Source organism: Mesoplodon bidens (assembly GCF_964165515.1).
Source record: "Mesoplodon bidens genome assembly, chromosome: 17".
Taxonomy (NCBI): domain Eukaryota; kingdom Metazoa; phylum Chordata; class Mammalia; order Artiodactyla; family Ziphiidae; genus Mesoplodon; species Mesoplodon bidens.
Genome location: NC_138174.1, coordinates 190,814 through 206,398, shown reverse-complemented (window position 1 = coordinate 206,398; position 15,585 = coordinate 190,814). Strand labels below are relative to the sequence as shown.

The window sequence follows — 15,585 nt, the reverse complement described above, 5'->3', positions numbered from 1 at the left end:
CCTGAGGCCCCCGTGCCCCTGCCCCTAAGCGACCCCGCCCATCGCAGCCCAGGCCGCCCGCCTCTGACCGCCGCGTCCCCCTGCCAGCTCCGGCCCGGACCTCTAGGGACTCCCCACTCCCCGGAGGGCAGGGCTGACCGCCCCTCGGCCTCCCTGAGTCAGGACACCACTTCCTCCGTGAGGCTCCTGGATTCCGGCCTGGGGGGCCCCCACGCCCCCACAAGCTGTGTCGACCACGAGGATTCTCACCTCAAGAGGCCCCGGAAGACGGACTCCCCGGGACCTCAGAATGGGGCTTTGTGTGCAGATGGGCCACCGCAGAGCTGCCCGGGGTGAGCCGAGGTCACTGACCTGTGTGCAGGCGTCCTCATGGGGGGCATTTGGGCCCAGACACACGGGGGAGAAGGCGATGTCATGGCAGAGACGGAGATGGGGCTGGGAGTGGCCTGGGACCGACTGACCCCAGATCCCGCGGAGGAGCGGGCCCCCAGCACCTTGACCTCGGGCTCCAGGCCTGAGAGGAAGCGTCCCCTGTCCCAACCCCATGCCCCGTCTGGTGTTCTGTGCCGGGACCGCAGGAATCACACACCCGGCCTGCGGGGCGGGGCGCGGCGCGGCGCTGTGCTTGCTGACACCCAGGACCGTCACCGGCCTCCCCTCTCTGGGCATGACCCCCACTCCTCCTCGGGGAGGGACCCAGGGTCCAGGACCTCCGTCCCACAAGTCCCAGTCCCAGCGACCTCCGGCCCTCCCCCAGCCACCTCTGGGGCATCTCAGACCCCAGAAATGAGCCGCAACCGCGTGGTGACCTTGGCGAGTGGCCACAGGCCTCCGCACCCACCCCGAGACCTGAGTATGACTATCTGAGAAGGGACCCACCAGCCCCCCGACCCAGGCACCCCGTTTCACAGGGCAGGTCCACTTGCCGAGTCCCTGAAGGGGGTGTCGAGCAGGGGTGACTGAGGCCTGTGAACATGTTGGCCGGGGAGGTCCTCCCCAGGAGCCCAGGTGCATTGAGCCCAGGACGTGTCCATCCCTCCCCTCCTGTACCCCAGGGGGTGAGGAGAAAGCCCCAGTGACCCCCAAGAAGAGACATGACACCCAGAGGACTAGACCATCCACAGACCGGGGACTGAGTGTCCGCCTCATTTCCCCGGAGAGAACAACGTCTTCACCGAGACTGCAGACTGCCCCATGTCCCCCAAACACCCAGCTTCAGTGAGCCAGCCACACAGAAAACCCCCTTCCAGGGTCCCCTGTGTTAATAGACCCAGCCTTCGGGGGAGGGGGGCCAGCCGATGGAGGATGGACGTGCTGCAACAACGGACACTCACTGGTCCTCGACACGCGCCTTGTCCTACGTGGTCTGAGGTCCCACGTGGCTGTCCTTTCACCCACCGTGTTGGGGGAAGATGAACCAGAATGTCCGGCCCTGTGTGTCTGACATGCCCCCGCTGGTCCCCCTGGAAATGCGGCTCCTGGTGGGAGAAAGTGCAGCCCCTCAAGCCCTTCTCTTTGGTCTCAGGTGCAGAGACCAGCCCTCTGCGGCCCGGATGCCTTGGTACAAGCAGGCACTGGCAGGGGCACCCCCGCTGAAGCAGCAGAAGAGGAAGGTCGCCGTCACCACGGAGGTGACCCTCTTCAAGAAGTACTTGCCCAGGCGAAGTACTCTGCGCAGGTGCAGCCACTGCGCGGCTGCGGACATGGGAGCTGCTGGGGCACGTGGTGGGGGAGGGATGCTCCACACCAGGCAGGGTGGGTGGCTCGAGCCCGTGGCAGCACTGCAGCCCTGTGGTGCCCTGCCCGCTAAGATGCCATGTGAACCTGGTCACGTGAGTGTGTACCGCCCCTGATCTCAGATATGTGTGCTCACTGCTGACCCATCATGTGTGCCTGATGTCACACACACACGTGCTCACCTGCTCACTGCAGGCCCGTCACATACACTTCATCACACGCCCACTCACTGCTGCCTGTCGCCCCCAGTCCATGTGGGTCGAGTCCCCTAAAGAGCTCGGGGTTGCCCTGCCGGACCTCATCAGCTGGTCCAGTGCTGCTGCTGCGAAGAGGAGCCTCACACGGGAGCTTCCTGGTGTCCTTCACACTCGGGTCCTGAGCCACACTCTCCTGCCCAGTTTCCAGGAGACCAGGCAGGCTCAGACCTCTTCGAGGGGCTGGCTTAGGTAAGGGGCTGGCTTGTTTCCTGGGCAACATTACTGTTACCTCAGACTGAAGCGGGATTGTGTACCCCCCAGGGAAAGGGACATCCATGTCCTGACCCCAGGGGCTCAGGACATGACCTCATTTGGAAGCAGGGCCTGGTCGTGTAACTAGGTGAGACAGGGGCCCTAGGGTGGTCCCAATCCTGTGTAACTGCGTGCTTATATGATGAGTGGAGGCACGGACACAGGGGGGAAGCCACGTGAAGATGAAGGCAGAGGTGGGAGGGATGCAGCCAGAAGCCCAGGGATGCCTGGAGCCTCAAGAAGCTGGAAGAAGCAGGAAGGACCCTCCCCTGGAGCCTCGGCACTTGCCAACTAGACAGTTAGTGTGAGTGGGCCTGAGCTGGAGGCAGCACCGTGGTCCCTGACCAGCCTGTCTTGCCCGCGTGGCATGGTGGGGAGCAGCTCTCACGAGACGCTGACGAGCGAGTTGGTTTCCCATGAGACCGTAGGACGCTGGTCCTGTGAATGGGCAGGCCAATCTCACCCTTCCTCCTGGGCTCTGGTCACACAGGGCAACTGTGCACCGTGTGGGGCTGGGCTCTCAGCCTCTGCACAGGACCCCTTGGTGTTGGTTCAAAGTTCAGCTTACACCCCAAGAATGACAGAAGGTGAAATCCTCCTCAGCTGCGTGTGGTGCAGGCAGGGAGACACAGTTAATTATAGAGTTAAAAGCAGAGAGGGTCAGGGCGACTCAGCCATGGGAAAGAAGTGAAGCACTGACACAGGCTCTGATGTGGATGAACCTCGAAAACATGATGCTCAGTGAGAGAGGCCAGACAGAAAAAGACACTTAGTGGATTCCGCTTACATGAGACATCCAGAACAGGCAAGCCCACAGAGACAGAAAGTGGACTGGGGATGCCTGGGCTGTGGGAAATGAGGGGTGACCTCTAAAGAGTGGGGTTCTGGGGGGATGATGGAAATGTTGTCAAGTGCCTTGTGCTGGTGGCTGCACAACCCTGTGAGTATGCAAAACACAACTGAGCTTAATACTTAAAATGGGTTAACTAACTGTGTGGTAAAGAAATTCAACGTCAACAAAGATGTTATCAAAAGCAAAAACCTGGAGGCTTCCAGGCCCACCTCCAGATTGTGACCCCAGAGGTGCGGGGTCGGACAGGACCTGCGTGTCTGAAAGCCCCATGTGTCCAACCAGGTGGTCTGAGGTCACCTAGCGAAATTCTCCCTGTGGCATCAGAAGCGTGGGGCGCTAGTGTGGCCAGGCCTCAGGCAGAGAGGCTGGATTCTGTGGCCTTGCTGTTCTCCCTTAGGGAGTGTGGCATCGTCTCTGTAGAAGGAGGTGGGTCAGCTTGAAGCCCGGTTCCCTCTTCTGCACGTTTCTTCTTTTTCTCCCAGCGATGGTGCTGGCCGAGCTGTGCCAGAGCAGCCAAGGCAAAAGGGTCGTGCACAGAATGACTGAGAACTTTGACCAGGTGCCGTGGGCTCCTCAGAGGCAGTGACCCAGGACTGAGGCCCCAGAGCCTCCTTCTGCGTGTTGTGGCCCCGGTGCCCCTCTCACGGGAGTTGTTGTCAGGCTTGATGGTTGAAGCAGCCATGGTATCGCGATTTCACTGGTAAAAACTATTCCTTTTCTTCCTTGGGAGAAGCAGGTCTCCTTCTACTTTGGACGCCCTTCTTAATAAAGAATAATGATAAGCTGTAAGTACATATTAAGGATTAGGTTATATACATGTAAAGAATAATCATAAACATCAAGAAACAGAACATGGGGCTTCCCTGGTGGCGCAGTGGTTGAGAGTCCGCCTGCCGATGCAGGGGACACGGGTTCGTGCCCCGGTCCGGGAAGATCCCACATGCCACGGAGCGGCTGGGCCCGTGAGCCATGGCCGCGGAGCCTGCGCGTCTGGAGCCTGTGCTCCGCAACGGGAGAGGCCACAACAGTGAGAGGTCCGCGTACCGCAAAAAACAAGAAACAGAACATGATGAGTGGACACCCAGGAGTGCCCTTCCCTCGTCCCAGCCTCCTCCCCACTGTGTAGTAGCTGTTCTCCTGATTTTGCGTCAGTGACTTGTCCTCATAGTTTACACATAAGCACGCATCCCTAAACAATGCAGCCCAACTTTGCCTAGTTCCAAAGTCTGTAAGGGGGTGTACCGTGCTTGCTGCTTTATTGCTCTTGATGACTCAGCATTGTGTCCATGAGATTCTTTCATCTTGTGAATATAGTTTTTTAAAAAATAATTTTTATAGTTTTACTACCTTTAAACAAAATGTACTCCATTACTCTGGAATATTCCTTCCTAGGAGCGTGCATGGTTCATTTCTGCATCCGCTTCTGATGGCCTTCAGGTTCTTTCAGGTTTGGCTCCTGTGGCTGCGGAGTCCATGATCATGTGTCCTGGTGCAGGGCTGAGGGGTTTGTGTTCAGCTGGGAGGAGCACTGTGGGTACTGCAGGGCAGGAAATAAAACCAGCCCTCAAAATGTCTTGAGGGAGGTAATGGCCAAAATTTGCAATATGTGGCACATACTTTAAGAAAACAAGTTGAAAAAGTAAGCTGTAATCACAGTTTGAAAAAAAAAAGGAAATGCCTTAAAGCTCAATTTGAACGGATTATTAGACATGCAAATCCAACCACAAAGAGGTATCAGCTCACACCAGTCAGAATAACCATCAGCAAGAAAACAAGAAACACTGAATGCTGAAGGTGTTGTGGAGAAAAGCATACCCTCAACTTTAAGAGGGACGTAACCTGGAAAGAGCCACGAATGAGTACAGAATGGAGCTGCTTTTAAAAGGTAAACATTGGGCTTCCCTGGTGGCGCAGTGGTTCAGAGTCCACCTGCCGATGCAGGGAATGCGGGTTCATGCCCCGGTCCGGGAAGATCCCACATGCCGCGGAGCGGCTAGGCCCGTGAGCCATGGCCGCTGAGCTCAGCAATGGGAGAGGGCACAAAAGTGAGAGGCCCGTGTACCGCAAAAAAATAAAAATAAAAAAATAAAAATAAAAGGTAAACATTGAGCTACCATATGATCCGGCAGGCCCATTCCTGGATCTATAACCTAAGAAGACAGAATTGGAAAGACACAGGCAGGCAAATCTGCATTGCAGCAGTATTACAATAGCCAAGACATGGAAGCAACCAAAAAGTCCACCAACAGATGGGTGGACAAAGAACTGCTACATGTAGAGATGGAATATTAGCTAGTGAAAAAATGAAACAATGTCATTTGCAGCACCATAGATGAGTCTCGAAGTAATCACACACTTGTAGTAAGTCAGAAAGTGAAAGACACATATCCTGTGATATCACTTATAGGTGTTACCTACAAATTGATACCAATGAAGATATTTCCAGAGAAAGTCAATCACAGCTTCATTAAACAAACTTATGGTTCACCAAATGGAAAAGTGTGAGGACTGGATACATCACGATATTGGGCTCAACAGAGATATACAAACACATGTGAAATACATAATCTCCAAAGACCTATGGCATACCAAGAGAAGACTACTCAACATTGTGTCATAACCTACATGGGAAAAGGATCTGAAGAAGAATATGTGTGTGTGTGTGTGTGTGTGTGTGTGTGTGTGTGTGTGTACTTTTACCTCATCTTACACACCTAGAACAAACAGAACAGTGAAATCAAATTTGCTCTGTTAACAAATAAAAATTAAGAAAACGAACAAGAATTAATGAGACATAAATTTAAGGGGCGTTTTCCTGGCACATTCCATTCTAATTTACAACCTAGAACACGACTTCCAGAAACGCTCTTTTGCTCTAGCAACCAGATTTGGGAATGGAGAAATGCTGCCGCCTTGTGGCCGTTTCCCAAAACAGCAGCTTTAAACCCAGCGCTAATGGTCAAGTAATATTCAAAATAAATGCAGGCCTGTGAATGACACCTGCCGTCAAAAAAAATCCTGGCGTCATAAATCGACCAGAAAATTCAAAAGACGTCAACATTTCAAGAAGACAATTTCAAAAGGCATATTTCATGCACACTTTTCTTTTTTTTCTTGTTAAAAAAAACAGCCATGGAGAACTGCTCAACATCAGGAATTAATAAAGCCATGCAACAGAAACGTTCACCTCACAGCCATCAGAATGATGATCAGAAAAAAGTTTACAATAATTGCTGAAGGGGTTTCAGAGGACTGTGTACCCTCTGGATGCTGGGGGATGTAAACTGGTAATAGCCAGTAGTGAGAACAGAATGCATGTGCGTTTAAACGTAAAAATTGAGATAGTATGTGATCTGGTAGGCCCTTTTATAGGACTATCACCTGAGCAGAGCAGAATCAGAAAGACACAGGCTGGCAATCATGCACTGTGGAACATTTACCATAGATAAGACTTGGAAGAAACCGAAAGGTCCATCAACAGAACAACGCACAGAGAATAAGAAGTCAATGTACACAATGGAATATTAGCCATGGAAAAGAATGAAACAGTGCTCATAGATGAGCCTAGAGATAATGACGGAACATGAGGTAACTCGGAAAGCAAAAGACACATATCCTAGGATATCACTTATAGGTGTTATATAACAGCTGACACAAATGAACATATTCCCACAGAGAAAGATACTCACAGACGTAGCAAACAAACTATGCTTAGCTAAAAGGAAAGGTGGTGGGAATGGATAAATAAAGATTAGGTTTACCATATGTATACAAATACATATTAAATACATATAACAGAAAGACTGACCATATAGCAAGGGAGATCTATGGAACACTATGTAATAATTTACCAGGGAAGAGGTACCGTACATGAATATATATATATATATATATATAATGTGCAAATGAACCAGAGTGTGTAGGCCTTGGAGAAACAACATTCTAATCATTACCCCAATTAAAAAAACAAACAAGAAGTAATGAGACATAAACTTATGGGGGTTTTTCCTGGCACATTCCGTTCAAATTTACAAGTTAGGAAAACGACTTCCAGAACGGCTCTGCTACCCTAGTAACCAGTTTTGGTAAAGGAGAAATGCTGCTGCCTTGTGGCCGTTTCCCACCACAGCAGCTTAAACCCAGTGCTAATGGTCATTAAATATTTGCAATCATTCCAGGCCTGTAAATGAAACCCGCCCTGAAAAAAATATCCTGTAGACCAAAATCCACCAGAACTTTCTGAAGGAGGGGAACCTTTCAACAAGAGACTTCAAGAGGTATATTGTACTCACACTTTTTTCTCTTTTTTTTTTAACAGAAAAGAAAAAGGCCTGGAAAGATGATAAATTTCAGGAATTTTTAAAGACAGGCAAACCCAAATTACAAAAACCTATCAGCTCACACCAGTCAGAATGGCCACAGCAAAAATGCTGCAAACAATAAATGTGAAGGGATTGTGGAGAAATGCGTACCCTCAGTTATAAGAGGGACATGGTAAGAGCCACTAATGAAAACACAATGGAGGTGCTTTGAAAATGTAAACATTGAGCTACTAGTGAATCAAGCATACCTACTGCTGGGCCTACCACCTGAGAAAATGAAAATCAAAAAGTCACAGGCTGGGAAACTTGCACTCCAGCAATATTTACCATAGTCAACACTTGGAAGCAATGAAAATATCCATCAACAGAGGACTGCACAAAGAACAAGTGGTCCGTGTACACAGTGGAATATTACTCCAATAAAAAATATAAGTTAAATTTTAAAAACAAACGTAAGTAAGGAGACATAAGCTTTTGGGGATTATCAGGGCACATTCCACTCTACTTTATAACTGAGGAACACCACTGGCAGGAAGGTCTGTTTCCCTAGGTAGCAGAGTGGGAAAAACAGAAATGCTGCTGCTCTCTGGCCGTTACCTGCAACAGCAGCTTTAAAATCTGTGCTGACGGTCACTTCATATGAACAAGTACTGCAGGGCAGGAAATAAAACCTGCCCTCAAAATGTCTTGAGGGAGGTAATGGCCAAAATTTGCAATATGTGGCACATATTTTAAGAAAACAAGTTGAAAAAGTAAGCTGTAATCACAGTTTGAAAAAAAAAGAACGTCTTAAAGCTCAATTTGAACGGATTATTAGACGTATGCAAATACAACCACTAAGAGGTCTCAGCTCACACCAGTCAGAATAACCATCAGCAAGAAAACTACAAATACTGAATGCTGAAGGTGTTGTGGAGAAATGCATACCCTCAACTTTAACAGGGATGTAACCTGGAAAGATCTACTAATGAGAAGAGAATGGAGGTGCCTTTAAAAGGTAAACATTGAGCTACCATATGATCCAGCAGGCCCATTCCTGGACCTATAACCTAAGAAGACAGAATTGGAAAGACACAGGCAGGCAAATATGCACTGCACAGTAATACAATAGCCAAGATATGGAAGCAACCAAAAAGTCCACCAACAGATGGGTGGGCAAAGAAGAACTGCTACATGTAGAGATGGAATATTACCTGGGTAAAAAATGAAACAATGTCATTTGCAGCCCATAGATGAGTCTCGAAGTAAGCACGCTACTTGTAGTTAGTCAGAAAGTGAAAGACACCTTTCCTATGATATCACTTATAGGTGTTACCTAAAAATTGATACCAATGAAGATACTTCCACAGAGAAAGGCTATCACACATTCATTAAACAAACTTATGGTACACCAAATGGAAGGTGTGAGGATTGGATACATTATGATATTGGGGTAAACAGTGATATACAAAAACATGTGAAATACGTAATCACCAAAGAACTATGGCATACCAAGAGACTCTCAACATTGTGTCATAACCTACATGGGAAAAGGATCTGAAGAAGAATACATATATATATATGTGTGTGTGTGTGTAAAAGAACCTCATCTTGCACACCTAGAACAAACAGAACAGTGTAATCAAACGTGCTCTGATAACAAATGAAAATTAAAGTAAAAACACGAAGAGTAAGTAATGAGACATAAACTTAAGGGGCTTTTTTCTGACACATTCCATTCTAATTTACAAGCTAGGAACACGACTTCCAGAAAAGCTCTGCTGCCCTAGTAACCAGATTTCGTAATGGAGAAACGCTGCCTCCTTGTGGCCGTTTCCCACAAGAGCAGCTTTAAACCCAGTGCTAAAGGTCACTAAATATTCTCAATAATTGCAGGCCTGTAAATAACACGTGCCCTCAAAAAAGATCCTGGGGTCGAAAATCGACTAAAAAATTTAAAAACGGCAACCTTCCAAGAAGAAAATTTCAAGAGATATATACTACTCACACTATTTTTCTTTTTTTAAAAATAGAAAATAAAAAGGTGTGGGAAAATGCTAAACATTAGGAATTACTAAGGACATGCAAATCCAAATTACAAAAACCTATCAGCTAACACAAGTCAGAATGGCCATCAGCAAAAATTGTGCAATGAATGCTGAAGGGGTTGTGGAGAAATGCGTACCCTCGGTGCTAAGTGGGACGTGGTAAGAGCCACTAATGAAAACACAATGGAGGTGCTTTGAAAAGGTAAACATTGAGCTTCCAGTCAATCAAGCATACCCACTGCTTTGCCTATCACCTGAGAAAATGAGAATGAAAAGGTCACAGGCTGGCAAACCTGTACTCCAGCAATATTTACCATAGCCAACACTTGGAAGCAACAAAAATGTCCATCTACAGAGGAATGCACAAAGAAGAAGTGGCCCATGTACACAATGGAATATTACTCCACTAAAAAGTATAAATTAAATTTTTAAAAAAACAAGCATAAGTAAGGCGACATCAGCTTTTGTGGGTTTATCCGGGCACATTCCGCTCTAATTTATAACAGAGCAACACCACTGTCAGGAAGGTCTGTTTCCCTAGTACCAGCATGTGGAATGTAGAAATGCTGCCACCCTCTCGCCGTTACCTGAAACAGCAGCGTTAAAACCTGTGCTAATCGTCACTTCATATGAAAAAGTACTGCAGGGCTATAAGTGAAACCAGCCCTCAAAATGTCTTGTGGGAGGTAATGGCCAAAAAATTTCAAAATGTAGCACATACTTTAAGAAAAAATTTGAAGAAGTAAGCTGTAATCACAGTTTGAAAAAAAAAGGTTATGCCTTAACGCTCAATTTCAATGGATTATTAGACGCATGTAAATCCAACCACAAAGAGGTATCAGCTCACACCAGTCAGAATAACCATCAGCATGAAAACTACAAACACGGAATGCTGAAGGTGTTGGGGAGAAATGCATACACTCAACTTTAAGTGGGCCGTAACCTGGAAAGAGCCACTAATGAGAACAGAATGGAGGTGCCTTTAAAAGGTAAATATTGAGCTATGATATGATCCAGCAGGCCCATTCCTGGAACTATAACCTAAGAAGACAGAATCGGAAAGACACAGGCTGGCATATCGGCATTGCAGCAGTATTACAATAGCCAATATATGGAAGCAACCAAAAAGTGCATCAACAGATGGGTGGACAAAGAAGAACTGGTACATGTACAGACGGAATATTAGACAAGGAAAAATATGAAACAATGCAATTTGCAGCACCGTAGATGAGTGTAGAAGTAATCACATTACTTGTAGTAAGTCAGAAGGAGACACATATCCTATGATATCACATATAGTTGTTTTCTAAAAATGATACCAGTGAAGATATTTCCATAGAGGAAGGCAACCACAGATTCATTAAACAAACTTATGGTTCACGAAATGGAAAGGTGTGAGGATTGGATACATTACGATATTGGGGTTAACAGAGGTATAGAGACACATGTGAAATACGTAATCACCAAAGATCCACGGAATACCAAGAGAAGACTACTCAAGATTGTGTCATAACCTATATGGGGAAAGGATCCAAAGAAGAATACATGTATGTATATGTGTAAAAGAACCACATCATGAACACCTAGAAAAAACAAAACATTGTAATCAAATTTGTTGTGGTAAAAAATAAAAATTAAATCAAAAAAACTAATAAGAAGTATTGAGACATAAACTTAAGGGGCTTTTTCCTGGCACATTCCATTCTAATTTACAACCTAAATATTCACAATCATTGCAGGCCTGTAAATGACACCTGGCATCAAAAAAAATCCTGGGGTCGAAAATAGACCAAAAAATTCAAAAGAGGGCCATCTACCAAGAAGAAAATTTCAAGAGGTATATTGTACTCAAACTTTTTTTTTTAATAGAAAAGAAAAGGGTGTGGAAAAATGTTGAACATTAGGAATTATTAAAGACATGCAAATCCAAATTACAAAAACCTATCAGCTTACACCAGTCAGAACGGCCATTGGACAAAATTGTTCAAACAATGAATGCTGAAGGGGTTTTCGAGAAATGCATACTCTTGTTGCTAAGTGGGACATGGTAAGAGCCACTAATGGAAACACAATGGAGGTGCCTTGAAAAGGTAAACATTGAGCTACCATTCAATCAAGCATACCCAGTGCTGGGGCTATCACCTGAGAAGATAAGAATCAAAAAGACACAGGTTGGCAATCCTGTACTCCAGCAATATTTACCATAGCCAACACTTGCAAACAACAAAAATGTGCATTAACATAGGAATGCACAAAGAAGATGTGGTCATGTACACAATGGAATATTACTCCAATAAAGCATAAAAATTAAATTTCAAAAACAAACATAAGTAAGGAGACATAAGCTTTTGAGTGTTTATCCGGAAACATTCCACTCTAATGTATAACCCAGAACACCACTGGCAGGAAGGTCTGTTTCCCTAGTTACCAAAGTGGGGAACGTAGAAATGCTGCCGCCCTCTGGCCGTGAACTGCCACAGCAGCTTTAAAACCTGTGCTAATGGTCACTTCATATGCACACGTATTTCAGGGCTGTAAATGAAACCTGCCCTCAAAATGTCTTGACGCACGTAAAGGGCAAAAATTTCAAAATGTGGCACATACTTTAAGAAAACAAGTTGAACAGATAAGCTGTACTCAGAGTTTGAAAAATAAAAAGACATTCCTGAAAGCTCACTTCAAAGTATTATGAGACACATTCAAATCCAATCACAAAGAGGTATCAGCTCGCACCCCTCAGAATAACCATCAGCAAAAAAACCTACAAACAATAAATGCTGAAGGGGTTGTGGAGAAATGCATACCCTCAATTTGAAGTGGGACGTAACCTGGTAAGAGCCACTAATGGGAACAGAATGGAGGTGCCTTTAAAAGGTTAACATTGAGCTACCATAAGATTCAGCAGGCCAACTCCTGGGCCTATAACCTAAGAAGACAGAATTGGGAAAACACCGGCAGGCAAATCTGTGTTGCACAGTATTACAATAGCCAAGACATAGAAGCAACCAAAAAGTCCATCAACAATTGAGTGGACAAAGAAGAACTGGTACCTGTTCAAATGGAATATTAGCCAAGGAAAAAAATGAAACAATGCCATTTGCAGCACCCAAGGTGAGTCTAGAGGTAATCACGCAACTTGTGGTAAGACAGAAAATGAAAGACACATATCATATGATATCACCTATAGGTGTTAGCTAAAAACTGATACCAATGAAGATATTTCCACAGTAAAAGGTAAACACAGATTCATTAAACAAACTTATGATTCAACAAATGGAGAGGTGTGAGGATTGGATACATTAGGATATTGGAGTTAACAGAGATATACAAACACATGTGGAATATATAATCACCAAAGACTTACGGAATACCAAGAGAAGACTACTCAATATTGTGTCATAACCTACATGGAAAAAGGATCCGAAGAAGAATAGATATATGTATATGTGTAAAAGAACCACATCACGCATAGCTAGAACAAATAAAACATTGTAATCAAATTCGTTGTGATAAAAAATAAAAATTGAATTAAAATAATGAACAAGAAGTAAAGAGACATAAACTTAAGGGGCTTTTTCGTGACACATTCCATTCTAACTTACAGCCTAGGAACAGGACTTCCATAAACGCTCTGCTGCCCTAGCAACCAGATTTGGGAATGGAGAAATGCTGCCGCCTTTTGGCCGTTTCCCACAGCAGCAGCTTTAAACCCAGCGCTAATGGTCATGTAATATTCAAAATAATTGCAGGCCTGTAAATGACACCTGCCATCAAAAAAAAAAAAATCCTGGCGTCATAAATCAACAAGAAAATTCAAAAGACGTCAACATTTCAAGAAGACAATTTCAACAGGCATATTTTACGCACACTTTGTCTCTTTTCTTTTTTCTGTTTGTATAAAATAAAAAAGAGGCAAGGAAAAATGCTCAACATCAGGAATTAATAAAGCCATGCAAATCGAATCTACAGAAAGGTTCACCTCACAGCCATCAGAATGATCATCAGCAAAAAGTTTACAAAGAATAAATGCTGAAGGGGTTTCAGAGAACTGTGTACCCTCTGGCTGCTGGGGGATGTGAACTGGTAATAGCCAGTAGTGAGAAGAAAATGGATGTCCGTTTAAACGTAAAAATTGACGTAGAATGTGATCTGGTAGGCCCTTTGATGGGCCTATCACCTGAGAGAGCAGAAACAAAAAGACACAGGGTGGCAATACTGCACTGCACGAACATTTCCAATAGCCAGGAATTGGCAAAAAACAAAATGTCCATCAACAGAACAACGCACAAAGAAGAAGAGGTCCATGTACATAATGGAGTATTAGCCATGGAAAAGAATTAAACAGGGCTTACCTGGTGGCACAGTGGTTGAGAATCTGCCTGCTAATGCAGGGCACATGGGTTCGAGCCCTGGTCTTGGAGGATCCCACATGCCATGGAGCAACTAGGCCCGTGAGCCACAACTACTGAGCCTGCACGTCTGGAGCCTGTGCTCCGCAACAAGAGAGGCCGCAATAGTGAGAGGCCCACACACTGCAATGAAGAGTGGCCCCCGCTTGCCACAACTAGAGAAAGTCCTCACACAGAAACGAAGACCCAACACAGCAAAAATAAATTAATAAACTCCTACCCCCAACATCTTCTTTAAAAAAAAAAGAAAGGAAACGAATGAAACAGTGCGTTTGCACCACCATAGACAGAACTTAAGATCATCACCCAACTTGAAGTAAGAAAGAAACCAAAAGACTGATAATCCTATGACATCACTTCTAGGTGTTACCTAAAAATTGATACCCAAGAACTTATTTCCAAGAGAAGGACAGGCATGGATTCAGGAAACAAAATTATGTTTAACCAAATGGAAAGGTGTACGGAATGGATGAATTAGGATGTGGGAGTTAACAGACATGTACTAATACATATGAAATATATAATCACAAAATACCTATGGAATACCAAGAGAGGTCTACTCAACATTCTGTAATAACCTACATGGGAAAGCACCAAAGCTGAATAGATAGATACATAGACATAAAAAACTGGATACTGTACACATCGAACAAGCACAACATTTTAATCTAATTTGCTCTGATAATAAATAAAAAAATTAAATTTAAAAAACAAACAAGAAGTAAGGAGATATAAGCTCTTGGGGATTTGCCCTGGCACATTCTATTCTAATTTTCAGCCTACTAACACGATTTCCAGGAAGACTCTGTTGCCCAAAAACCTAGGGTTCGAAATGTAGAAATGCTGCCAACTTGTGGCCGTTACCAGCAAGACGAGCTTTAAACCCACAGCTAATGGTCACTTAACATTCACAAGGACTCAGGGCTGTAAAGGCACTTGCCCTAAAAAAATATCCTGAGCTAGGGAATGGCCAAAAAAATTCAAAACAGGCAGGCTTCCCTGGTGGCGCAGTGGTTGAGAATCTGCCTGCTAATGCAGGGGACACGGGTTCGAGCCCTGGTCTGGGAAGATCCCACGTGCTGTGGAGCAGCTGGGCCCGTGAGCCACAACTACTGAGCCTGTGCGTCTGGAGCCTGTGCTCCGCAACAAGAGAGGCCGCGACAGTGAGAGGCCTGTGCACCGCGATGAAGAGTGGCCCCTGCTTGCCACAACTAGAGAAAGACCTTGCACAGAAACGAAGACCCAACACAGCCAAAAATTAAAAAATTAATTAATTAATTAAAAGAAGGCTTAACATTAAAAAAAAATACAGAACAGGCAAATTTTTCAAGAAGATAGTATGACGAGGTAAGTTTTACTCACTCTTTTTTTAAAAACAGGAAAATCGATAAGAGTTCAACATCAGGAATTATTAGACTCATGCAAATTTAATCTACAAAATGGATTCAGCTCACACCGGTCAACTGACCTCGAGCAAAAAGTCTACAAACAATAAATGATGAAGGGGTTTTAGAGAACTGTGTACCCTTTAGCTGCTGGTGAGATGTAAAGTGGTAACAGCTAGTAATAAGAACAGAAAGGAGTTGCGTTTAAAAGTAAAAATTGAGCTACCATTAGATGCATTAGGCCCACCGCTGGGCCTCTCACCTGAGAAGACCAGAATCGAGAAGACAGGCTGAAACAGCTGCACTGCAGCCATATTCACAATAGAGAAGACATGGAAGCAAC

The 15,585-nt window shown here is 45.3% G+C and overlaps 1 protein-coding gene across 2 annotated transcripts in view; it reads right to left on the bottom strand.

Annotated features, from left to right (window-relative positions):
- Positions 1 to 3,252: 3,252 nt before the first annotated feature.
- Positions 3,253 to 15,585, bottom strand: part of LOC308605197 (uncharacterized protein) — an 85,599-nt gene continuing 73,266 nt past the window's right edge. The window contains exon 4 of one of the 2 annotated variants that reach the window (XR_014013638.1): positions 3,253 to 4,672. The gene's annotated coding sequence lies outside the window, so the exon portion shown is untranslated. The remainder of the gene's footprint in view (positions 4,673 to 15,585) is intronic. The other variant, XM_081214949.1, reaches the window with a different exon arrangement.